The following is a 25770-nucleotide window of genomic DNA, read 5'->3' on the forward strand; positions in this document are numbered from 1 at the left end:
TCTTTAGATCGTTTTAGAAAATAAATGCTTCTATTTGTTCTATTAAGGTATCTTTAATTGCCATAGCCATAATGCTGAACTTTAATTTGGCTGGTAATGTTTCTGTTTATTAAATATTTATTTTGCAATGCTTATTATTGGAAATTTATTCTAGCATTAGGAGCATATAAAACATCATTGCTTATAAAATGTGTTCTTAATGATTAAGTCTAATAGAGATCTGAATATAACTTTGGTTTAATTAACATTTTTAAACCCTCTGAACCTCTGATAAAATTTTATGATGTGTTTAAGAAAGTATATATACGCGTATCTTGAAGTATGTCCAGAAAAGTAGATATATTAAAAGTAGATAGATTCAGATATAAAGCTTCGGAAGCATTTTTACGTTCAGATCAAGAAAATAACTCTTTCTCATGGCCGTTTCGGAAAATTTGGGCTTCCTTAGCGAAATCTCGTGCCGGTCAGAGGGTTTGAGATTTAACTGTACTTTTAATTTTATGTGTACTCAAACATATTTGGAGGTAATTAAAAAGTTAAGGATTTACGATGGATAAGTTATAGCAAACAAGGTCTCACTACGATAAACAATATTTATTTTTCCATGAAAGGCGGCAAAGAAAACTTTACTTGGAACTAATTTTCTCTGAAGCCCAATGAAAAATGGCATATGCAAACATCAATACAATCGTGCACTGCACGAAAGGAAGTAGTGAACACTCTTTCTGTTTTAATAAAAAATATTTTTAAAACATTTTTATTTATGTATGGTCAGTTTGATATAAATTACGTTTTTGAAAAGGTGCAGATACAGATGAGAGGGAAAAGTACCATTTAAAAAAAGAAAATGAAATGAAAATGAAAATATTTCGTTCTGAATTTGTCTTTTTAACATATTAAAATGTAGAAGGCGGAGCTAATTATTTCTTCGCTGTACTATCAAATATAATTACCATCGTACAATAAGATGACTTTTAATTCACATTTTAAAATCTTCCCATACATTTATTTAAGTTTTCTATTTTTTTAGTGCAAAAATGTTCCGAACTCGACACTTTAAGAACACGTTGATAGTGCAAAATCCTTATAAGAATAAACAGTTAAATTCAGTAACTTTTGGTATTGCATTTGAACAAGAAATAACCTAGTCCAACTTTTATAATAATCTTCCAAGGTCATAGAAGCCAAAAATTAAAACAAAATTTCACTTCCATTCTAGACATCTTGATATACTAGTATAACAGGATTCTGTAGGCGGAAGGTCATTATTTTTATGCAATTAAAGTAAATATGTGCATTCACAGTTCCCGATTTTAAATGAAATGTCCTTAAAATTATTTCCTTGGATGCACAACGTGTAGTTACGTAGTTAGTTTAGAAGCGACCCTATTCATTATATTTATGGAATGTATAAATTAAAGCGTTTCTAATTAAAGAGAGCTGCATATAAATAATTACATAAATTTGCCAAATATTGCAAGAAACTAGTTTTTCATTAATAATTATCTAAATTGCAAACCGTCACTTTTCAAAATATATTTACAAATAAATTCATAGGCAGCAATATATTTTTTCTTATGGAATTTGAGTGCAATGTTGTGAATTGATATTTCGGGATGATAGCTATTCAGCTGAAGTTACAAACACTCACTTTAGAGAACGTTTTTGCGATTATCTAAATTAGCGTAATTAATCAAGCTCAGCAACTTTCAGCCCAAAGTGCATTTTACTTAATTAGCTGAATTGATCCTTCTAGACTAAAAATCAACAAAGAAAGCAATTTTTCCTTAAGTTTACCTTTCTATTTTACTTCAGCTCTTCATCTATCGATCTTTATTTCTATTTCCATGCGCTTAAATACATTATTATTTCGTTGGTATACTAAGAGAAACAATTATATGCATAGATGACTGGATATATATATATATAATTTTGTTATATGTAATTTATTTTCCTAATTTGCATTACATTCATTTATTAAACTTTCATAAAAAACGTTTTTAATATCCATATAAAATAATAACAAAAACAAGCATATCTGCGTTGAATAGAAAAGGAAACGTATAATCAAATGAAGACCGATTGCTGCATTACTAAATTCTACTAAATACATTGCAATCATATACTTTTAAACTAAGTAAAAAATTTTAGTGCACTGCAAGTTTTTTAATACCAGCTATTATAACAAGGATATGAGCAAATGAATTAATTAATGAAGTTATTAAATAAACATTATGTGTATTTCTTTAATAAAAATTATAAGCATTCTTAAAATAGCATTGTAACATGTCAAAATTCTGAAACTATAATAAATTTAAATTAGAATTAATATATGTATAACTTCTTTCTCACTAAGTTTAGACATAAATTAAGACTTGAAATGTAGAAAAGCATTTAATAACTCTAACTTAAGTTGAATAGTACAACACCATACTGTATATTTAAGAATTATTTTAATAAGTACTTTTTCACTTATTCTTACTCATGTTTCATTTTATGAGATAAATCATTAGCTAAACGTTGGTTACGTACAACCTAAAAATGCGCTTTCGATAGCCAAGGTGCCAAATATCCTTATTGTATCCTCCTTACACCCATGTTTAACTCTCAGTCTTTAAAAATTGAAATAGTTATATACATAAAGATAATTTTTTTTAACTGTTTGACTAAAATCCACTTTAAAGTGAAAATATTTTTTAGGAATCCCAGTATCCATGACCTTATGTGATTAAATGTTTAATAGAGCGGTTACTAATGATAGCAGAGTTTAAATCAAAATTCTCTTAGAGAAATTTAAATGAAATGAATATAACGATTTTTTTATGTTATTTCTATGCAATCAACTCTGTTCTTATATTAATGACGCAGTACTACTCTTATATGGGCATTCCACGATTATGTTAATGTCCCAGTAGTATTCTTATATGGACATCCCACGATTTTCTTTTAATTACATATAATTAGGAATATTATGAGCGCTAAATTTAGGCTTTTTACCTTCATTTAAACCACGTAATGTGAAAGTTAATATATGCATTTTATTTTGAACCTTTTAGTCCTTTGAATGAGGCAAATTAACATGAGAACAACTATTATCTTTGGACATGAAAAGAAATAATTTCTCTTTTCAAGATAACAACAAAATTACATCTTCATATTTCTGAATTCTTCTACCTGACTTCGATGCCATCTATATTAATAGGTTCTAACTCCCCTAGAAAACTACATTAAACTAAAAATCCTATCTAATCATTACATAAAGTTACTATAAAAATTCCAAACAATGAGGATTTTAATTTTCATGTACAAGCTATCGCTGTAAACATCTGCTAGCAGCTGTTTGGTGGCTTTTTAGAATACGGCGACTTTTGAAAATTTATTAAACTAGTATATATTTAATTTGAAGAGAATATAATTTGGAAATTATTTTCCTATTTTTTTAATATCTGAAAGATTGAATGTTTTTCAGTGATTAATTTGACCTTTTTAACAAGTGTTCTTGAAATTTATTCATCGGATAATATATATATATATCTTGTTGCATACGCACGAGCTCGTAATAGATTGAAAGCACACAGAATCGATGATAGCTTGATCAAATTTATTTTACCAAACGAAACAGAGGAATTTTGCACAAAAATATCCTTGCAACTCTTCTCAGTATCACAGAATACAGTCAGTAGTTGCACTTAAAACTACTAAGAATGCTAAACACAGCTCACTGCAAAGCCCATCTAATAAGCGAAGCTAACACGGGGATATCGCAGTAATCCGAAGTCATGCTGTACTAAAAAGCTGTTCAGTAAATGAAGCTCTCCACAGTGCTATATAATTTTCTTCCGGCCGCCGAGAGATTTCTAGTACCCTCACTTTTCGAAATTACTGGAAGTCATATGAGGAACGTATAAAGCTTATAGCATCAATTACAATATCCATTATAGTTATACAGGAACCGGAAAAATATTCGCCAAGTTTTGCAACTTCTGGATATTATTCACCAAATTTGGCGACAAAAATTAGCCGTCAAAAGCATCGTCAGCTTGGCAATAGTATGTTTTTTCTTTTAGAAATAAGGAAATTAACTTTTTTAAAATGCATTCTAATAGTTTTGTTTTTAGCATATAGTGTTTAACTGTAATAATAAATATAAAAATAGTGTTTACTGTAGGAAAAACATATATATATTTATGTATATATGAGATGATGACATAGAATGCAAGATAGAAAACTAACACTAGCAACTAAATGCATATGAAACAGAAAATCAAATTAAGAATGAATTCAAGTTTCATTAAAAATAACAGTGTTCCGGCTGTACAATGGATTGCGATAACTGATAATTCTTGGTAGTGTTTCTTCTGAATATGCATCAACGTTTAAATCCACATAAACAATTGTTAATAAACGATTATTGTACCTGTGGCCAATGCTTTCTTTCGTGACACTGAAAAAAAATGAAACTAATTTATTAATTTAGCTATGATATTGAATTTTCAAGTATAACGTTTAAAACTATAAGATAATTCTATTCTAAACATTTGTTAGTAACTAGTGAAAATATATTTTCTTGTGATACTACTTTCATCGGTTTTCGCTGCATAAATAATTAGAAAAAAGTGATTTTACTGCAGAGATATATAAAATAATGAATACATTGACTTTGGCTTTCCGTCAATTTTAACAATAAGCTTGTTTGTTTTTAAATGGCAGTTGCAAGTTAACAAGAACATATTCCTACTATTAACAAGAAAAGCTGTGAACTAATTTATTTTGTAAGAATTCAAGCCATAAAACAGATGAAAATTGAAGCTACTACGCTAATATTTGTGAAAATTGGCAACACATAGAAAAATTATGAAAATTGAACTAAACGTACACGAAATGTAAAGTAAGGTAAGGCATGCAAATGAATAGAATTACAAAGCGACTGCGCATGCGTGGAATGAGAACCGAACGCTTGTTTCATGTATATAAAGAACTGTAAAGTTGCGTTGACATCTCTTTGTCGTTCTCAGTCTGCTGCGAACGTATAATTAGTGATAAATATCCCTCGTCAACAACGGAGGGTGCCAAACTGACAATTAACAGAGTTGGAACACAGCCACATCGTCGGTATGCGTGAGGGTGAATTTTCGTATCAAGCAATTTCAGCCTGCACACAGCGTAATGCCACAGCAGTGAGTGATGCGTGTTTTATTTTTTTTTTATATTTTTTTTAATAAATGGACAGAGGAGAACTAAACAAGGGAAAATTGTGGCAGTGGGGCATGCAATAGCACAACGCCACGGGACGACAGACACCTCATCCATATGGCTGTGACGGCGGGTCGTACAGCGTCCTATCGTGTGTTAGCACAACTTTGGAGCACGGCAACAGGTTGTTGGGTTGTCTAGCTCCACGGTTCGTCGCCGTTTGCTGCAGCATGAACTACGGTTTCTGTACAATGGTACTATGGAATAAGAGTTCCTGTACGCAGGATTTCTCTGTCGCTGAATCACAGACGCCTCCGATTTCAGTGGGCACGGCAAAGCAGTGCGTAGCGTGTCCTGTGCCAACAAGTTGTTTTTTCCGATGAATCTTGCTAGATCTGGAGTACAGTGAGGGAAGAGTACGCGTCAGACGTTACAAACAAACGTTTCCACATTCCGACCTCAGTGAAAGACCTCTTTATCCCTAGAACCATTGGAGGGACCATGCAGGCTGAAACCATAATAATTAACAACGGGAGCTCGTTGCAACATAATTTTTCTTTGGTGTGAATTAGGCACCACTGCATTCGAAATCCGGTCACTTACTTCTTCTATTTGACAGAAAGGTCATTTGTAGGGAGGGAAATTAACTTCATTCAACAATGCAAGAGCGCCAGAGAAAACGTTATCTTTAGAGAATTGTCATTCAGTCCTTTGTTCTAGATGGTTGATACAATCGCTGTGCCATGTCTTCTATATATATGCTGGACAGTTTCCTTCCCCTCTGCCAGTATGTTAATCTCTTATCTGCCCGTATAAGAGTTTCTGGTTCTGGAATTATGTTTGCGGACGTCTGTCCAAAAATTGCTGGGCGTTAAAACCTCAAAATCCTTTGCGTCTGGAGACAAAATTATGCCGTTCAAGAGATATCGGACAGATAAGTGCTTCGTGCCAATAAATTTGAAGTATTCTTAACTTTAGCTTTGGAAATGATTGGTCCAACCAACCCCATGGTTTTGTAAATGTGATCTATATCCGACAACACCGTTTGATGTATGTCCTTCAAGGTTCAACAAACATTTTGAAGGACCAACAATCATTATGTGAGCATTCACTGCATTCCTAAGTATGACACAGTTTTTCATTCGGCTGTATGGTAAAGGGATAATATCTGAACTGCTCTTCATTTAACTCAGGAATATTACCATCCCATTTGTGTAGTTTGATTCGACTAGTCAAGCAAAGTAGATCAACTATCTGTGAAAATTCCGTTTCAGTCTAGTCTGAAGCACCCAGTAGGACATCGTTTTCTTGTAGAAGTAGATTAAAACTACGAATGAGACTAGACTTAAGTCTTTTACTTCATCAAAAGTTGTTTGAGGAAATATTTGCTTGATTAAGTATGGGAACGTGCTGTTATAGACGTAACGGTTTGAAGAGTGTTGGCCTATAACCAGAGAGTCAGTGAAATCTTTCAAGATCGACTTCGAACTTATCATTCACTTGGTCGAAATATTTTTTCGGTGTTCTCATTAAAGCCATAAATTTTTTTTCTAAACCTTAATATGATGGAAAAGAGGACTTCTTTTATGACACCTCCCTCAAGGAAATGTCACTGAGGGACTGACCGCTAGCAGATTTTGCACTTGCAGCCGAGTGGTATTCTGTCAAGTATTTAGACTCCGTGATAAGGTAGATAATAAACTATCCCCGATCTAGCTGATCTCATAAACTTCAGGGTCTGTTAAACATATATTACGAATTTTTATGAACGAAATGCTAGTTAATTTATATAGACAAATATCCGTTATTTATGTTGTGGATAAAAAAACCTTAATTCCATTTGTAATTGCTTTTTAAGTCTGATTCATCTTTTATTTTTGATTTAATATTCAGAATGAAACCATGAATTCCTATATATAGAAGAAAAAATCTTTGCTTCTTCTATCTCAATAAATTAGCATATTCAACACTTATAGGGTAGCAGTGAATGTCTGAGTCAAGACTTCGAACTACAGAATGGTTACGTTGACGTAAATCTTGAATGCAAACGATAGCAATACAGAGCAAAACTGTTCTCTTTTTACCTGTCATCGTTATGATAGAGAGTCATTAGAATTCTTTCGATATGAGGACAGTGAAGCAATGCTATCGTCGAGATTCAAACTCCGGTCCTCCCCGAGTATGCGTCGGTCGTGCTTCTAGTTACACTACGGAGGCACTGGGAAAGGATGAAGAAAGTATCTTATAAGAATTTAGCGGGCGTCAGTACCTTGACATTCGCTTGCGTTTTTTAGTTTACGATTCAGTCAAAGTGTGTGTGGAAATATGTGTATGTGATTATGGGAAAGGCTCGAGGGCTATCTGTCTAGGGGGAGGCATGCCTTCGTGGAGGACTTTGTAAGGAAAACTGGCTCGTATACACGTTACATATGGGGAAAACCACGAAAACGCCCATGCAGCCAGCCCGTTCGCGGGATTCGAACTTCGGACCGAACTACCAGTGTTCTGCGACTTTACCGATCGGCCGCCCCAAAGTGGGTGTGGAATCTACTCGTTAGTCTGTGCAATAAGTTACCACTGTTCGCAAAAATGCTTACATAGCAAACAAGATGTCTTTGACCTACTTTCAGATACTTTATGAGATGGGAATAAGCCATTTAAGCAGAACATATGTTTCTTGATGACCTCAAATCTCTCAGTATGATTTCTATCATTGAATGTCATATATGAAATGCGTTTTTCCGCATATAACAGAAAATGAATTTGAAAAGTTGTTAAAACTAATTACGAGATCTTTTGACCGATGAAATGAATTTTCCGAGATTGCAGATTTGTTTACATAATTAAATGGCCTAGTTGACAATAAACTTTCTAACAAGACTTCTTTCTTCATTAAACTGCTAAAATGCATCAAATTCTTAAACTTTATTTGAAGTGAAAGTACAGAGTCATTAGGTTAATTGGAAGCAGAAAAGATGAAAAATATGCAACCGCCTTCGCCGGTAATCGAACCACTGGCCTCTGGAATACCGGCCAGCGTGCTACCGTTACACCACGAAGGCACGCTAGGGAAGTGGGAGAAATACCTTATATACTCCCCTTTTTAAAGGGCGAATAGGGTTTTAGGGGACCTAGTCGCCAAATCCTGGTTGCGTAAAATCATCATCCACAATCCTTTTTTAGTTCGGGCGCCACTTGTAGAGTCATTAGGTTAATTGTAAGCGGAAAAGATGAAAAATATGCAACCGCCTTTGCCGGGAAGGGAACCATCTCAATAACCTCTGGAATACCGGCCCAGCGTGCTACCGTTACACCACGAAGGCACGCTAGGGAAGTGGGATACCTTATAAAAGTCATTTATAATTATGTTCTAGACTGCCAATCATGTTTCTGAACGATAACGTTTATTAACAATATATCCGGAAGTTTATCAAAATCTGATGATTTCAATGCCCATATGTTATATTTTACATTCTTGTTATATAAAACATCATTGAGAAAAGCATTATAAAAATATACAAATTTCGTGAATGAAGTTCGTTTTCAGAAACAGAGTATAAATAGAAAATAATTTATGAAAATCTATCTGTAAAGTAACAAAAATCTTCAAACCATATTTAAAACCATTTAAAATTCAAATGGAGTAGACTATTATTTTCTATAAAATGCGAACATCTTTATTTTTTCTTAGAGACGAACGACAAGAATCAAAAGAAAATTGAAGCACTATATACAAACTTTAAAACTAATATTATGCTGAAATGCAGATGATGCAAGTCTACAATTACACAGTCTTTTCTTAGGAAAAGGGCGAAAGAAGAAAAGATGATGCAAGCTTCTGAAAACTGATATTTTGAGTTTGCTTCTTTTTAAAAAGCTTACGAGTTTTATAAACAATTAAGTGTCTTTAGGCTTATGTACAAAAGATTTACGAATTAACATCTGATCTCTTTTATTGATCTAATTAATTTATGTAGCAGAAGTAAAGTTAAAAATTTTAAAAACGTGTATAATTTTAAAAATCATAATTTTTTATATTAAAAACTAAAAATTCATAATAGCTCAAATTAAAACACAATCCTTTTTTAATTCAATGCAGTATACAATTATGTGTTTGTCAGGTTTTAACGAAAGTTTCTCACGGCCGCAAATATCGTCTGCTCAAACAGTTCGTGTTAGCGTGCTTAATCATATTTTATCAAACGCTTTTTGGCATTTGAAACAGAGACTTGCTTTAGAGCACTGTGTTTGTGAAATCTGTAAGGAAAAAAATATATTTATCGTTAAGTACGACGTGTCTGAAATGAAATTATCTCGCTACCAGATTAGAACCATCATTTACTTCCAGTTCTGTTGCAAAATGTCAGCTAAAGAATGTCACTAAATCATGTGTACAGCTTTAGGTACTAATGTTGTATAATGTGACGCTGTGAAGTTTTGAAACCGAAAGTTCAAAAACAAGGAATAAAGCATTCAAGAAGCACAGCGCTCTGCCTGGCTTACTGCTGATAATCAGGCCTGCCTGCGAAAACTTGTGAAAGAAGATCAGTATGGATCACTCGAGATCTTGCTGAGGAGTTAAGACTTTAGTGCCATTCATCGCATAAACGTGATGTACAAGTTCAATCCCTGCGTGCCTCATGAACTGACTCAAGCAGATAAGGACAGATGTGTTCGCACCTGCACATCTGCTCGACTATCAACGATACAATTCTGGACTGGATCTTCACTTGTGATGAAAGGTGGATTTACTTCAACAACACAGGACGAAAAGGGAGTTTGTCTGCACTCGGTGAGACAGTCGGCAGCGTCGCAACCGCAATTTGACTAAGAAAACGATCCTGCTTTGTATCTGGTGGGAATCCCGTGGTATTATCCACAAAGAGTATCTGGAAAAAGTAAAACTCTCGAAAATAATGTGGACAGAGAGATGCTAGTCTGTATTGCCGTTGCTATTAAGGTAAAAAATCGAACTGAGTTCCGGCACAAAAATGTAACGTTCCATCAAGTTAATGCAAGATCACATGTGTCTGCAATGACGGGGTGGACTCTGAACGGACTCGAATGGGATCTTTTGCCACACCCACCACATAGCCTCGACATCGTTTCTTCGGAATTCTACCTTTTTTCACACCTGCAGCTACATATTGTTAGTGCTATCATCCATTATGAACAGGATGTTCCAAAAGAAGCTGATTTCTTTCTGTACTCCGGCCATAAAGTTTCTTGCCCGAAAACTACCAAAATGTTCGCAGAAAATGATACATTTGGGTGGTGATTACTACTCTCACTAAAGGCACTGCTTTTATGTTTTTTTCTCTAACATTATTAATTAAGAACTTTTTTAGCGGAAATCTTTCATTACAGCCATATGTTATCAAATTTATCTGAAACTGATTTATTTGTCTCCAGTTATTTGGCCCTCATTTGTCTTCCAGTAATTTGGAGAAGGACTAGATATTTATTGGCGGTCGGGTGAAACTATATAAGACCGCAGAGAGCATCTGTTCTCCGTTGCTAATTGAGAGTCGACTACGAAGTACTGAAATATCTCCTATTAGCTTCGCCTTTTAGATATGCTTCCCATTGCATTATGTGTTAGTAATTTGAAGTGTAATTTACTGATTTTGCTCTGTAATATTGTAAAGAGCTGTACAAGCAATTTTGTGGAAAGTTCCAGATCTGTGAAATGTTTCTTTTTGTAAAATATATTTTATCAAGCTATAAGCAATTCTGCGCGCATTCAGTCTATTACGAACCTGTAAGAATGCAGCAATATGTCTCTCTCTGTGTGCATATATATGAGTGAAGGTCCTTCTAATACATGATAATATTTATGTTCAATTTCCAAAATTTTCTGTTTTAAGGCTTTCACATAAAAAGATGATTAAGTTAAAAAACTGAGGATAAAACTGGAAAACCGGAAGTAATATTTATGGCCAACACTGTTTTTAATGTTTAGCTGGAAGTGCAGCATAATGATTTTAATGAAATATTATTTTAAAATCTAAGCCAAAATTTTACAAATTTATTATTTAAGCCCTTTTTACTTCCTTGTACGAAGTAAAAAGGAAGTATCGTAATCGCGAAAAGTTTCAGGCAGCATATTTCAACAAAAATATCCAATTTGACCGCTATCGAATAAAATTTAACGATGTTTTTGCGTCATATCTGTACGTAAGGACAGAATAAAAGACTCTTTTGCTCCAAAAAAAATTATAAAACTGCTTTAAAATGAATTCTGAAGATAATTTTTCGTGGCGTCTGTACAAACGTATGTACGTACGTACGAACCTATCTCGCATAACTCAAAAACGAGTAGCCTCAAGATGTTGACATTTTGTATATAGGACTGCTATAATATGTAGATGTTCACCTCGTATTTTGGGTTGCGATCAGCCGCTCCAAACGTATATAAATATATTTATATATATATCCACTCTGTTACTCTGCTCAGTGATCTCAGATTCTTTACTCTTATATGTTTGTAAATTGTACATTTTTTGCTTTAAAAATGATTGAATTATGTTGTTTTTATCTTCCGGTTGAAGTTTTTATGCCTTTAGTAAATCTGTATGCAAAAAGTTTAGAATTATCGACAATTTTAAAGTTGTTTAAGTGCCGCTAAGCCTAATAATGTTTTTGATGGCGGCCATTGCTTGTTTACATTTGAAACAGCAGAATAGTGGATTTGTTGCCAATCTAGAGAAACTTAGCTTCGCAACAACAAAGATAACGCCTTCATTTATTATTGCGAATTAAATCATGCTTAATCCTTTCTGGAATTTTTTCGAGGAAATAAGTGTTTAAGATTTACTTCGTAATTTTTAATATAGATATTTTGAGTTTTTATGTATTTTTGCCTTCTGGCGAAGTGAGAACTGAATTAATTGAATGAGAAATACTCAATCGTCTGTGAAAAACTGTTTCTTTTTTGTTTTGTTTGCTTAATTTCTTTTATACATCGTTCTAGCTTTATTATAGTATTTGAATAATGTGGCAACGATTAGATAATTCTTTAAACGATATAAATTTTGTGCATTATGAGTTATAATATGAACGAAATATAATACTGTTAAGTGAACCTAGCGCCAGAGTGTCGCTATGGTAAACAAATATTGTGAACTTTAAAGAATGCATTTATTCTATTGTGTTTTATGCGCTGTAGGCGAAGTAGATTTAATTCAATCTAATAAGTTTAAATGAAATGCAAGAAAAAATGCGTATAATTTAATATTCCGTACAAGGAAGTCATGTGGTGTACACATCAGATTTTTTTATCATTGGAATCAACATATTGCATACTGGATTAAATTTAAATTATTCAGCCACAAGTGGTACTTTACCTGAACAGATTCATGTGAAAAAATAGATTATGATGCTGCCCAACCGAGATAGTGGTTAGTGACGCTGACTGCTGTACCGAAGTATCCGGGTTCTAATTCCGGTGAAAGGTATGGATTTTTAAATGTATAGTGTCTCTTCGGCAAAGATGTCGAAAGCCCTCTCGAGAGGTCGATGGGAGGAGACGTGGGATGGGAGACCCTCGAACCCGTCCCCCCCCGGGGCAAAACTGAGTACGGGATTGAGCAAAGTCTTACTGTCACCTGTAGGGTGTTGAAGGCTCTTCCCAACGACTGGCGGAAACTTGCACTCCTGGCCACGATTCCTTGTTCTAACGTTAATGTCAGGCAAGTGAGATAAGTTTCAAGATAACAACACATATGATTTTTGTCCGAAACTTCTTAGATGTGGCATTTAAAACTCGTATATGTATATACGACGCATATAGGATGCATTGAGGACAACATATTAAATTTTGACTATATGTGATAAGCCGGAGATAGAACTTTACCTATTTTCACGGAAATATATATAGAAATACTATAATAAGAATTTAATTTAAAGTAATGCCACACATATCAAATCAGTAATGCAACACATAACACCAACTTATGGTGGAGTACGCGGTATATTCCGTCAAGTTTGTAGAGGCATTAGGTTATTTGGAAGCAGGAGATATGAAACATTAGCAACGCCTTCGGCGGAAGTAGGACCGCGGACCTCTGGAATACCGGCCCAGCGTGCAGACCACTACACCATGAAGGCATGCTAAGAAAGCGGGAGAAAAACTTTATATACTTCCTCTTTTAAAGGGCGACTGGGGTTTTTTAGGAAACCTAATCGCTATTGCGAGAAACGCATACACTCATACAGATTCTTCGTTACTTAAGTTCTTTGGAAATTGTTGCCGGAAAAAGTGATTCACCAAAGCTTTTACTGATTCGACGCAAAATGACGTTTCGAGACGAATAGCGCTTATGAGCTGATATACTTTTGGTCTAAAAATTTCTGAAGAGGATACATATAGGATTACTTATAGGGAAACTGTTTTGGCAATCTCCGTCAGAGCTTACTTTTGTCCTCGACTGAGAGATAAATTTCAACATAATCAAATGTTTGCTTCTTATGTTTTAACAAATGAAATTTGTATAATATATATAAAATAAATACTTTGAAACGGATACTGGAATTTAATTGCTTTTCAGTGGAACTTAGTCTTGCCTTCGACATTCTCTTTTTTTTTTTTTTTTTCCGATATGGAAACATGTTTTCGACACGGGTGCTAAATTCCCGGTTGATACAACAGAATATGTTCGAAAGTCAAAAATTTTCGTAATTCGCAAGTTAGTAAATTAAACACAGAAAACTCTTTATTAAAAACAAGCTGACGAAAAGTACTTTTAAAACTTGCAGCTTGAGAGCGATTTTAATCACAGCATTTATTATTTTCAAAAAATAATAGTTTATTTTTAAGAAAATCAAAATTTTTCAAATGGAAACAGTGATTTTAAAGAATTGTGCTTAAGAACCCCATTTAGCATATGCGTTTGCATAGGAGAAGAAATATACTTATTTACAGAAAGTTTGAGCAATATCACACAAACCCAACACAGCTTCTTGTGAATGAATTGTTGATTAATCAAAGAAACTTTTATATTGTAGAGTTACATTGTTATGAACGTAGCGTATTATGTTATTTTTGTACGTATTAACTTTTTTGGCATCGTTGTTATTGTTATTATTAATATCATATTCTCCATTATCATCAAACCAATCTGGGATTGCATCAAAATTTTGGTATTCATATTTAGTGTTAAACTGTAATAATCATTTAAATTCTTGAATATTTAAGTGACTTTTGAACTATTTAAGTGTTCGCTATAACACAATTCGACTTTAGAAGTTTATTGTTTTTCCTTACTTTATTAAAAATCGCGTAAGAAGGATATAATTTATAATATAGAAAAGTAACGCTAAAATATTTCTTAAGAAGCTACAGCTTTTGGTCAATAACCGAAACTGAAAATAACTTAAAATACTCTGCTGGTTCCAGGCGTCAAATTTATTTTCAACATGTTAAGGATATATATATATATATAGTCTCCGGTTAGCTCCTATGGATGACAGGCAAAGAATCGGGCTAGGCATAAATTAAAATGTATCATCGAATCTTAGTATTTGGAATAATAAATCAAATACTAATACCAGTCTTGGCGCGACTACCAGACTCACATTCTGTACTAACTCAAAACTAATGGCGAATGCTCAAACATTCACGGGGGCGAAAGATCTAGTCATATATCTTGGTTATGCTAGCTATTTCAGTGATTTTGATAAGGCAACTGATTAGATTATTGGTGAATGCACTACCTTCTAAATGCATTTAATGAACTAGATACATATACGGCTACAAACCTGCTCAGTATCAGTTCAGAAGAGTTAAGCCAGATTTATATCACTTATCTGGATCAGAGGTTCCCTACGCGGTCGGTATCGAAATCCCCCCCACCCCGAAAATCGATAAGCTTATTTTAAAAGTTCACGTCAAGTCAATGATAATCAAAGGTTCGACTGGAGCTCGATAGCAACTAATTTGCCTAATCAGGATCCCATTATCACAAAAATTGCTTAATATAATTTTTAAATTTCTAGGGATTTATATAATTTAATTAACAGTTATTTTATGTTTACGCAGTCTTCCTATCGTTTTTGCATTCAACTCACAGTTTGCCAGAATTCGAACTAATATGTATCCAGATGTCGTAGAAGGAAGTCAGTATTTAAGGGAAGGTTTTGGAAGGTGAAATCAGAGCATGTTCTCTCTGCTTGATAGCCACGTTGCTAACTTTTGATTCTCTTGTGGTTACAATTCTGAGCTATCCTTGTCATTAAGCAAGTTTACGCCGACTTTTGAGTCAGAGCCAGCTTGCGCGATAGTTACCTTTTAAGACCTTTAAACTATACTTAACTTCATTATTTTCAAGTTATTCATTACCTTTTTGAATTAATCCAAAAGTGTTTCTCTCTGTAAACACGAGTTAGCGTCTACGGGAAACTTTATTTAAGCTAATAAACCGTTTTTTTTACACCCTTCTCCTAACTTTATAGTATTTTAAAGACATTAGTGATTATTGACTAAACAGTCTTCTAAAGTCGAGCGCAGCTTCCGATAGCCAAGCATACAAGACGTTATAAATTAATAATATTTTTATGCAATAAGTGCAATATAAAACCGTTAAATGCAAGAACACGAGAGGTCTCAATAAAAAAAAATATGACAAAGCAAAATTAATGAAACACAGAAAAATATGTACTATTCTTTTCTCATGCAGCCCGGCCAAACTTGCTAGAAAAAAAAATAATACAGGAGGGATTTTTCAAAAAAACCTCTCGAAACCTACCCAAGAGGAGAAGATATATTTTATTCCTTTAAACATTTTCCAGCAGTACAATATTCCTGTATTCAACATTACTTCACCTTCTTCTGACGGTGCACCGGTGATGGTTGAAAAATATTGTTGCGTGCGCACGGGTTCGTAATACACTCATGTCCAAAATTATCTTTACATACACAAAAATGATGATATTCAATGAAATATCGAATCAATGTGATCCGCATTTGCAGGGAATGTGTGAAAACCAAGCCTAATTAGGATTATCCAATCAAAAGTAATCAAACGGTTTGTGATATGCAAATCTAGGCGTTACGTCATCCAAGGGTGAATCAAGCGCTTTGCGCAAACTGAATATTTGAGTGAATTTCTGCAACATAGCGTTTGATTTCAGTGTGTAGGGACTCAAAGCGGTTTGTTATGGCTTCGAAGTATTATTTGGAAGAATCTGTAAAGTGGCGAATTATCGACCGTTTAGAAGCAGGGCAGTCAATCATGGAAACAGCCACATGTCTGAATATTTCAAGACAGACAGTTTCTAAGCTATGGAAACAGTTTCAAAATGATAGAAGTGTTGTAAGGAGGCCTGGACAAGGTCGGAAACGAATGACAACTGCTTCTGAAGATCGGTATCTGGCATTAACTACCCGTCGTAACAGAAAGGCTACTTCTCGCCAGTTAAGTTCAGAGCTTGCAGCCGCCACTGGAACTGTTGCATCACGGCAAACAATATACAGAAGGCTTAATGAAAAAGGCCTTTATGCCAGAAAGCCAAGGGTATGTGTTTTACTGTCTTCACAGAAAAATAGAGATCGCTTTAATTGGTGTAAAGAACATCAAAACTGGACTGAACATCAATGGTCCCATTTTCTCTTTACTGATGAGTCGCGGTTTAGTTTAACTGGTGATTCTAAACGTGTTTACATCTGGAGGAAGTCAGAACACGAAATGATCCTTCGAACATTGTGGAACGTGACCGTTTCGGTAGTGGAGGTGTGATGGTATGGGGTGGAATAATGATCGATGGACATACGCCCCTACACGTGTTCAGCAGCGGATCTGTGACAGGCCAGATATATCGAGATGAGGTCTTAGATCCTTATGTAAGACTTTTCAGGGGTGCATATGGACCTGACTTTTTATTTATGGATGATAATGCCCGTCCACATCGAGCAAACCTCGTTGATGAATTCCTTGAAAGTGAAGACATTAAGCGAATACCTTGGCCACCAAACTCTCCTGACCTTAACCCGATAGAGAACTTATGGGACTACCTTGGAAGAGCAATTACACGTATACATCCTCCTCCTAGAGATGTAAATGCTCTGAAGACGGCATTACTGGAAGAGTGGAGATTAATTCCCCAAACTGTGGTTAACAACGTTATTTCCAGCCTTAAAACACGTTGTGATATGTGTGTACAAGTCAGGGGAGATCATATTCCATATTAAATTCGTAAGACTTAATTCTTTTTCTGAATCATTCCTTTTTTTCTTAACTCTCTTTGTCACACTTTATTACCATTTTTATTGTTTCATGCTACAATTTTATATCATATGAGGTGATCTTCAATTTTTTCTTTTGCATTTATGTGTCATCATGTTATGTATGATTCCACGAAAATTCATTAAATTATAAGTCATAGTCTCTGAGAAATCCGTGAATTTATGCATGTAAACATAATTTTGGACATGAGTGTAGATTGAAAGCCCAAGTCCGATAACAGATTAATAAAAATTTATACAGTAACTAAGCAACTGAGCTGCGATGTCTCTCTCCGGCTTTAAATAGTTTTAAGCGGCATCGCAAGATATTTCTCGCATTTTCTGCTTCTCGAGATTTCTGGAAACCAATAAGAAGAAAGAAATTACGGTTACAGCAAAAGTGCCTACACCATATTTGATGTTGTTATCGCTTTCAACAAATATGCCGAATTTCAAAACACGCCACTTTATAAATTCGTGTATATCTTCAGAAAGTTTGAAGAAAAAACTCTACTTTTTTGCAGCTATGCTTAGAAATACATCTACTTTAGATGATGATAAAACATTTATAGATTATAATTCAAAATATTTTTCAAAAAATTTATAATAATTATTTTAAAATAAAAATTTTAAAAATACATCAGAAAAATCGGCGAATATTATTTGGAATTTATTCGATATATGAAAGGAAGAATCAGGTAAGTTTAAAAAAATAGAAATTAATAAATATTTACCGAATTCAACTAACATTGAGGAGCTAATATTTTGAGAGTTAATTTTTAAGAAAGAGCTTGTGCGATTTAAAAAAAAAAAAAAAATTGGCATTTGGGCATAATTTGTGTCGTAGATATGACATAACAAAATATGGAAATATTTTGCGATGTCATTTCAGAAAAGTCAAATTTTGTGTCAAAATACCTATATTAGAATTATGCTATGAAATTTGGATAAAGCGATTTGTAGGAAGCTCCCGTAACTTTCATAATAGGATGAATAAACCGGGAATATATTTTTTCGTAATCTATGATTTTAGATAGTAAAATTATTTTTCATATAATGTACAGATACAATGCACAATGAGAACTATTGCCATACATTTAATTAGATTCTAACTCCATTTGATTTTCGCGACTTTATATAAACTTCTTTTGAACGAGAAAACGTCTCTCTTGAAAGTCTTTCTATTGCTGTAGTATTGCGTTGCAAATTAATTGCAATACTAAGTAGCAAAATTCATTTTATGAATTATGATATCTCTTTGATCGTTTAATTACGCATCTGATTGTAAAAAAAACATTTTACCAGCAGCGTAGAGCCACATTTAGAATTTAACTAATGATTTTTTGATGTAAGCAGGCAAGAAATAAGAAACGAGGATAATGTTCACTAGATATTTATCTTCAGCAGCATTTCGCGGATTATAGAGTTATTTATTTGCAACATGTATCGCATCATCGCAAACAAAGCTTGGCGTAATTTAGATATGCCGCATTTACTATTAGAAAACAAAATAAAAAATAGCAAATAAAATGTCTTTTAATTCAAACTTCGGCTCATTTTTATCTATTCTGAATACTTTTATTCTTAATACTAATCTTTTTCTTTCAATCATCCTCCGTATTTCCTACTCTTGCTTCTCCTTTTTCTCTAATAAGCGGAAGCTTAATCTTTTTGCATCGTTGCCAGGGAATATAATGGCTGCCAGATAATTGGTTATCATTTATTTTGGTTAAGAGAGCTTTATGAATAATCGGTGTTATGACACTGATGATTAATGGATTAAGGCACATAAAAGGAGCCAAAAAAAGTGGAAAATATTTTTTTAAGATTTGGTATCCTTTTAACCTTCGTGATCGCACTTTCTTCGGGAAAAAAAGAAATTTTTTTTTTTTTTTCTTTTGGATGAAAGATTAAAAATGTATGTATATATTTAAATACGAAAGATAAATAATATAAATACATACAATTATTTTTCTGAAGTATGTAATGTTTATTTAAGAAGAATAACTTTATTTGATTTGATAACATAATTCCATTTGGCAGCAGAGAGAACAACAAAAGATGTAGCATTTACGTTCCGCTACAGTCCTCAACTGCCGTTCAGTTACAGATAAATAATTGTAGGAGCAGATAATTATTAAATTCAAAAATTGTTCATTGTACACGATCTTCGGTACATCTTAAAATGTTATAATTAAAAACTTAAAATATTTTACATAATCTCCTCACTATAAGCATCTAGATTTTCTCCAAGAACCGGCAGGTTTATAATTCAAGCAGTCGTTGTGAATGGCCTCACCTATGAGTCATTTATTCACCTCATGACCGACAATATTGCTTAGAGTGGACGCCTGAAAACCATCAATTTTCGACGCTCAAGAAGAAATAATTGAAAGTTAAATACATTCATGTCTTATTTGCGATTTGAAGCTGATCTTGGCATGCCTTTGTTACCATATTCAACACGATGGCACCCTGATTTTAGTAGATCATGCTTTCGCATTCATTTCAAGGCAATAGGACTTTGTTTCTCGATAGATTTTCATTAGTTACTGAGCAAGATACATATTTTTATTACTTTATTTTATTTTCTTAACTTAAACAAATATGGTTGTAGAGACATTACGTTATTTTTTGGAAGCAGGAGAAGTGAAAAATGAGCAACGCCTTCGCCTGGAATCCAACCATGGAAGTACGCGCCCAGCGTGCAGACCACCACACCATCAAGGCATCTCAAGAAGGCGGGAGAAATACCTTATATACTCCCCCTTTTAAAGGGCGACTGGGCTTTTAGGGGACCCAGTTGCCAAATCCTGGGTGTGGAGAATCATGATCAACTACCCTTTTAATTGGGGCTCCACTGTAGAGATATTAGTGTAGTTTTTGGAAGCAGAAGTGAAAAATGAGCAACGCCTTCGCCGCCGGGAATCGAACTACGGACCTCTGGAATACGTAGCTAGCGTGCAGACCACCACACCACGAAGACATGCCAAGAAAGCGGGAGGTATGCGTTATATGGTATATAGTTAAATATTAAATTTCAAAATCACTACTGAGAAACATTTAGCTCACTAAATAAATTCTTGTTGAAACTTGAGTTATATGTGCAAATATTACAAGTATATATATTCGGTATGAATATACAGATACTACTCGGTTTACGATGGGTATTCGGTTTAGTCTTTGTTAGCTTTGCTTGATGAAATTGAGTGGAATTTTGTTATTTTTGAGTATTTTTATTAATAAACTAAGCTCTTTCGTAAAATCATTGCTGTAATTAAAGATTTTTTAATCTTTTTGTTTGAGAGATAAGAGTGTTAGCAATGACTTTTCCGGAGATATTATATTTCCAATTAATTAAATCAGTTGTATTGAACTTGAAAAGTCTTCCTTTCTCGAATAAAGTAATAGTGTTGACATTGTAAATTTGTAGGCCAAGATAATCTGCTTCGGTTTCATCTTTCGTTTTACTAAGATCAAAGCATTTAGGATAGACAACTTGTTTTCCAGTTTTCATTGTAAATATTAATGACATTGATGTCATCAATATTCATTTAGGTAAATTTAAAAAGTTCTGATTTACGGTAATTACTAATAAAATTACATTCCTTTTAAGCGCCATAGAGCAACGTGCGGAATCTAACGCGCCTTGCAAAAGAACAGGCATCTTCTCCTAATCAGTGAAATTACAGACACGTCCCATATTGAGAGTAAAAGAGAACTAGGCGCATTACGCACCAAGTAACCACGTGTATATTCCGTCAAATTACATCTGGAGAACAACCATTATCTTACACATTGTATGAAATCACAGATTATGAGCAAAACAACTATTGCTTTGGCTTCCGTGTGTGATGGCAAGCATTCACGCTTTTCAATCCGAATACCTTTTCGACAGTGGCGACAAACTTTCGCAACAGATACTATAAATACAGTGGGTTGGAGGTCATTAATGACCTTTATTGACTTCTTACAGTATTTTTGCCATGCAATTATATGATACTTTATTGATTATGATACTTTATTGATTATTCAATGATACTTTGTTGACTTCTTACAGTATTTTTGCCATGCAATTATGTATTTTTTCAGACCATCGCCTTGGAACCTCTTAACCAACACGACGTCTTGCTGCATCCACGTGACTACTGATCACGCACCTTTCCGCTGCTAGCCTGTCCTGCGAACCGATTCTGATGCATTAAGTACCTGGAGCGTTCATAGAAGCAATATAAAGAAAGGCAGCCGGAAAAAAGCATGCATAGCCGCATGCTAATTGCGGGATTAAATTGGAACTCGGAACTCATACTCGCTCTTTATTCGCCTCACCTTCTAGTCTACTCAGTGGAAGCGAAAATGAAGCGTGACGGGCGTGGGAGTTTTCCTCCTCGTGCTTCATTATGAAATATCCTTATCGTGCCTGTACAAATACATGATAGTGCTGTTAAAATACACGGTTAATACTCTTCTGCATCTACGCCTATGAATTCCGGACTCCAAGCCTGACAATATTAATTAGCGTAACATTACAATGTTGATAGATTTACCTTCATTCAGAATTGTCCTATGAGGGACATGCAGTCAGAACATATCAACAACTGTTCCTTAACTGCTTCAAGTGATCTTCTGAACAGCTGGAAACTTATTGCCCACTTCATGTGCTAAATGACCTTGCTTAAGTGAGATAAAAAATTATGCCTGTGTTTAGTGATATTATCAAGTCTCATTTTCTTCTCTATGTGTGTAGCTTGTGGACGAATTCGCGAAAGCCATTGTGATTGAAGCCATAATTTCATGTAATACCAAATTTCTTCTGTAGTTCTAGGACTGAAATAAAATTGTTTTTTCACAGGTAAAATAAATAAATTACTTTTAAAAATAAAATTGTTTTTTGTATCGAGAGTATTTTGGTACTATACTTGAGTAAGTCATTTTCATTTAACTTAATGATTAGGTTATTAAGGCACACCACAAAATTATCATTATATTCTAACTTATTGGGTTATTATCGTCACAGCGTTAGTACTGTTATCTCAATATTCCTTCTTTGCCTTATTATCCGCCATTAATTTAATACTACTACATTATAACTCATCTGGGTTGTTGCGGTTAACATTTGGTGCATTTATTATAACATTTCAACTTATCTGGTTTATACGGAATAACATTTGGTGCTCTTAAATTATTGAGCCATTTATTACAACACCGTGCAACACAGAAGGTGTACCTTTAATAGTGATTTCAACAACGTAAGTATCCGTTCTAAATATACAAAAGCTACTTGCTTTATGATAAATCACTCCATGACTCACGCTGACCTTCATAAACTCATTGTAAATTGAAATTGCCCTTGATTTGCAAACGTACTCCAAAATAATAAATAGCTTTGTTACATAATGTTAATTTTGTCAGAGATATGAATAATGTATCAAATTTAATACTTAGAGCACCTTAAAAAATAGCTCAGTATATTCAGGAGACTTAACGGAGCCTAGAAACAAAAAAAAATATTTAATGTAAACGCTGTTTATTAACTTATTAACGCTACAATTATAAATAATAAAATTTGCAGGTATGTGACGATTTATTAACCTGTCATGGTGTCAGCACCGTTTTAAAATTGCAGTGATTTCATTTGAAGGATATCGTTTCGTGTATACTCAGCTTTGTTTATTAAAAATCATATTATGATGCTTACGGGCAAATATCATTTCCCTTTGAAGCAATTTATCTGTGCTCACTGTACCACAGATAAGGCAGATTCTTTGATGTCATTGAAAAATGGTATTTCCGGCAACATTTCGCATAATTTGAAGAGGAAGTGAAGTGAGTTCTGCTTCATATACAGAGTTCCGTCGCCACTTCGCGCTTCAAGTTTCGCGGCTTCATTGCTTCGCGGGGTTTTCCAAAACATTCATAAAAAATAAAAATGAAAAAATACAGCCAAACAAAGAGATGAGTTGACTCAGAGTACATACCGGGCTCTCATAAAGGTGCGTGATTGGTTTTCCGGTGCGACATCGACCAATGAGAGTACGAATGAATTTATCTCTGTGAGTTGATTGTCTGCGCATCATCGCAGTCTCACCTAGCATATTTCTCTTATTGTATCTCGCCAGCTTTGTCCATGATGTTTACTGTGTCGCATACTGTATTTTAGTGCTGTGTTGGCGATAACGTTTTTTATTAATTAAGTCCTTATAATGCCGCCTAAACGCTGTACCCCTGCGAAAGCTTCCTCCGGGGCACACAAGAGGAAGAAGATGATGACCGTCAGCGAAAAACTGAAACTTTTAGATGTGATCAAAGAGGGCAGAAGTTATGCATCTGTGGCACGTCATTACCGGATGAATCTACACTAAGAAAGAGGAAGCAAACATCTGCAAAACTGCTTCAGTAACCTTCAATAAAGAAGCGAAACGTGTGGTAACTCCGCATAATAACAGAATTGTGAAAATGGAAGCTTCACTATCATCGTCGATTGCTGATTTTAGGAAAAAGACAGTGATTTTAGACACTAATATAATCAGGATAAAGGCACAAGTTCTCTACGACCCGATGACGACAATGAAGAGGCTGAAGAAGTCACTAACGAACCTCAAGCCAGTAATAGCGCTGCCACGAGTGATTCTCCTCCTCGAAAACGAGGCTTTTCAGCCAGCAAACGCTGGTTCGAAAAATTTCAAATAAGAAACTTGCCTCTGTATGGTGAGGCTTCCTCTGCTAACAATGAAGCTGCTTATCGTTACGTGGAGGAAGAGTTTTCAAACCTCATCAGTAAGGGAGGCTACATTCTTGGCCAAGTTTTCAACATGGATTTTCACATTCCTTTTCAAGGACGAAGTGAGCCCACCAGCGGCCGAGCAGTAAAGCCGCTGAACACTGGTAGTTCGGTCCGAGGTTCGAATCCCGTGAACGGGGTGGCTGCATGGGCGTTTCGGTTGTTTTCCCCATGTGTAACGTGTATACAAGCCAGTTTCCCTTAGAAAGTCCTCCACGAAGGTATCCCTCTCATTAGGCAGATAGCCCTCGACGCTTTGCCATAATCACACACACAACAACAAGGACGAAGTGAAATGGCCAGGCTTCAAGGTTCACAAAAACCGTGTGACTGTCATCATGTCTGGCAATGGGGGCTGCAGGTTTTATGCTTAAGCCAGGCCTTATTAATAAAGCCAAAAATTCACGGGCATTAAAAACAAAAATACGACTCTGTTGCTGATGTTCTGGATGCATAACTCCAAGGCCTGGACAACGAAAGCTCTGACCCTTGAATGGTTCTTCCATTGCTTCATTCCCCAGGTGAAGCTGTATCTGGCTGAAAAGGGGCTCCCCTTTAAGGTCTTTCTCCTGACGAACTGTGCAGGAGGCCATGCAATATGACGGTATGCAGATAGAGTTTCTGCTCCCCAACTCTACATCTCTAATTCAGCTGATGGATCAAGGTGTCTTTCGTGCCTTTAAGGCACTCTACACTCGCACCATGATGGAGGGCCTTATCTTGGCAATTGACGATGCCAATGACGAATTCACCTTGAAAGCATACTGGCACAGTTACGACATTGCCTCATGTTTGTCTAATATTCAGCAAGTATTAAAGGACATGAAAAGGGAGACCATAAATTCTAGCTGGAAGAAATTATGGCCGAACATGGTGTAGGAGTATCCAGGCTTCACTCCTGAAGGAGTTCATCATTCAGCGGTGGAGAAGGCGGTGAGGCTGGCTCACATCATAAGGAATGAAGGATTTGTCGATATGGCAAAAGAAGACATCAGCCCTCTTATCGATTGCCACTCAGACCCACTGACCGATGAAGACCCCCTTGAGATGCAAAGTCTGCAAGTGAGGAAGAAAACGAAGAGGAAGACGAAGAAGAAACAAAAGCGTGGCCTTACCCTGGGGAATCTACAACAATTCTGCAACATAGAAAGAGCGATGCAACAATTTGCACAAGACATTGACGACAATATGGTTTGAGCTGTCGAGTTCAGCAGTCGCGTTGACGGGGATATGTCCTTGTACAGTGGAATTTTGAAGGAAAAGAAAAACAAAGATAACCATCCATCACCATGTTTCTCTCCAAGGTAAAGTTCCCGACTCTACCGTCAGCGCCTCCAGCAGAAGAGTCTCCGAGTGAGCCTAAAGCTTCTACGAGTCAAGTGAAAGTCTCTCCTCCGCCACCAACACAAGACTCTTCGCCTCTCTCAGAAAGCAATGTTGATTAATGTTTATTACTGAATAAGGTTAATTGGTTTTGTAATTAGACTTATTAATTAGCTCTGACACGTTTAAGTAAATAAGTGTACTGTTAAAATTTTTAGCTTAAATGTATAAAGTATAAATACTGTTTACATAT

General features: G+C 34.9%; 1 long non-coding RNA gene across 2 annotated transcripts in view; it reads left to right on the forward strand.

The window, feature by feature from the left end:
• LOC118199813 (uncharacterized) overlaps nt 1-22308 on the forward strand; it is a 93670-nt gene extending 71362 nt beyond the window's left edge. For both annotated transcript variants that reach the window (XR_015041497.1, XR_015041498.1), the window contains exon 4: nt 21506-22308. This is a non-coding gene — a long non-coding RNA (uncharacterized LOC118199813). The remainder of the gene's footprint in view (nt 1-21505) is intronic.
• The last annotated feature ends 3462 nt before the right edge of the window (nt 22309-25770 follow it).

The sequence above is a fragment of the Stegodyphus dumicola genome, chromosome 6 (assembly GCF_044657685.1).
Source record: "Stegodyphus dumicola isolate Sdum_Otavi_A_Nest chromosome 6, ASM4465768v1".
Taxonomy (NCBI): Eukaryota; Metazoa; Arthropoda; class Arachnida; order Araneae; family Eresidae; genus Stegodyphus; species Stegodyphus dumicola.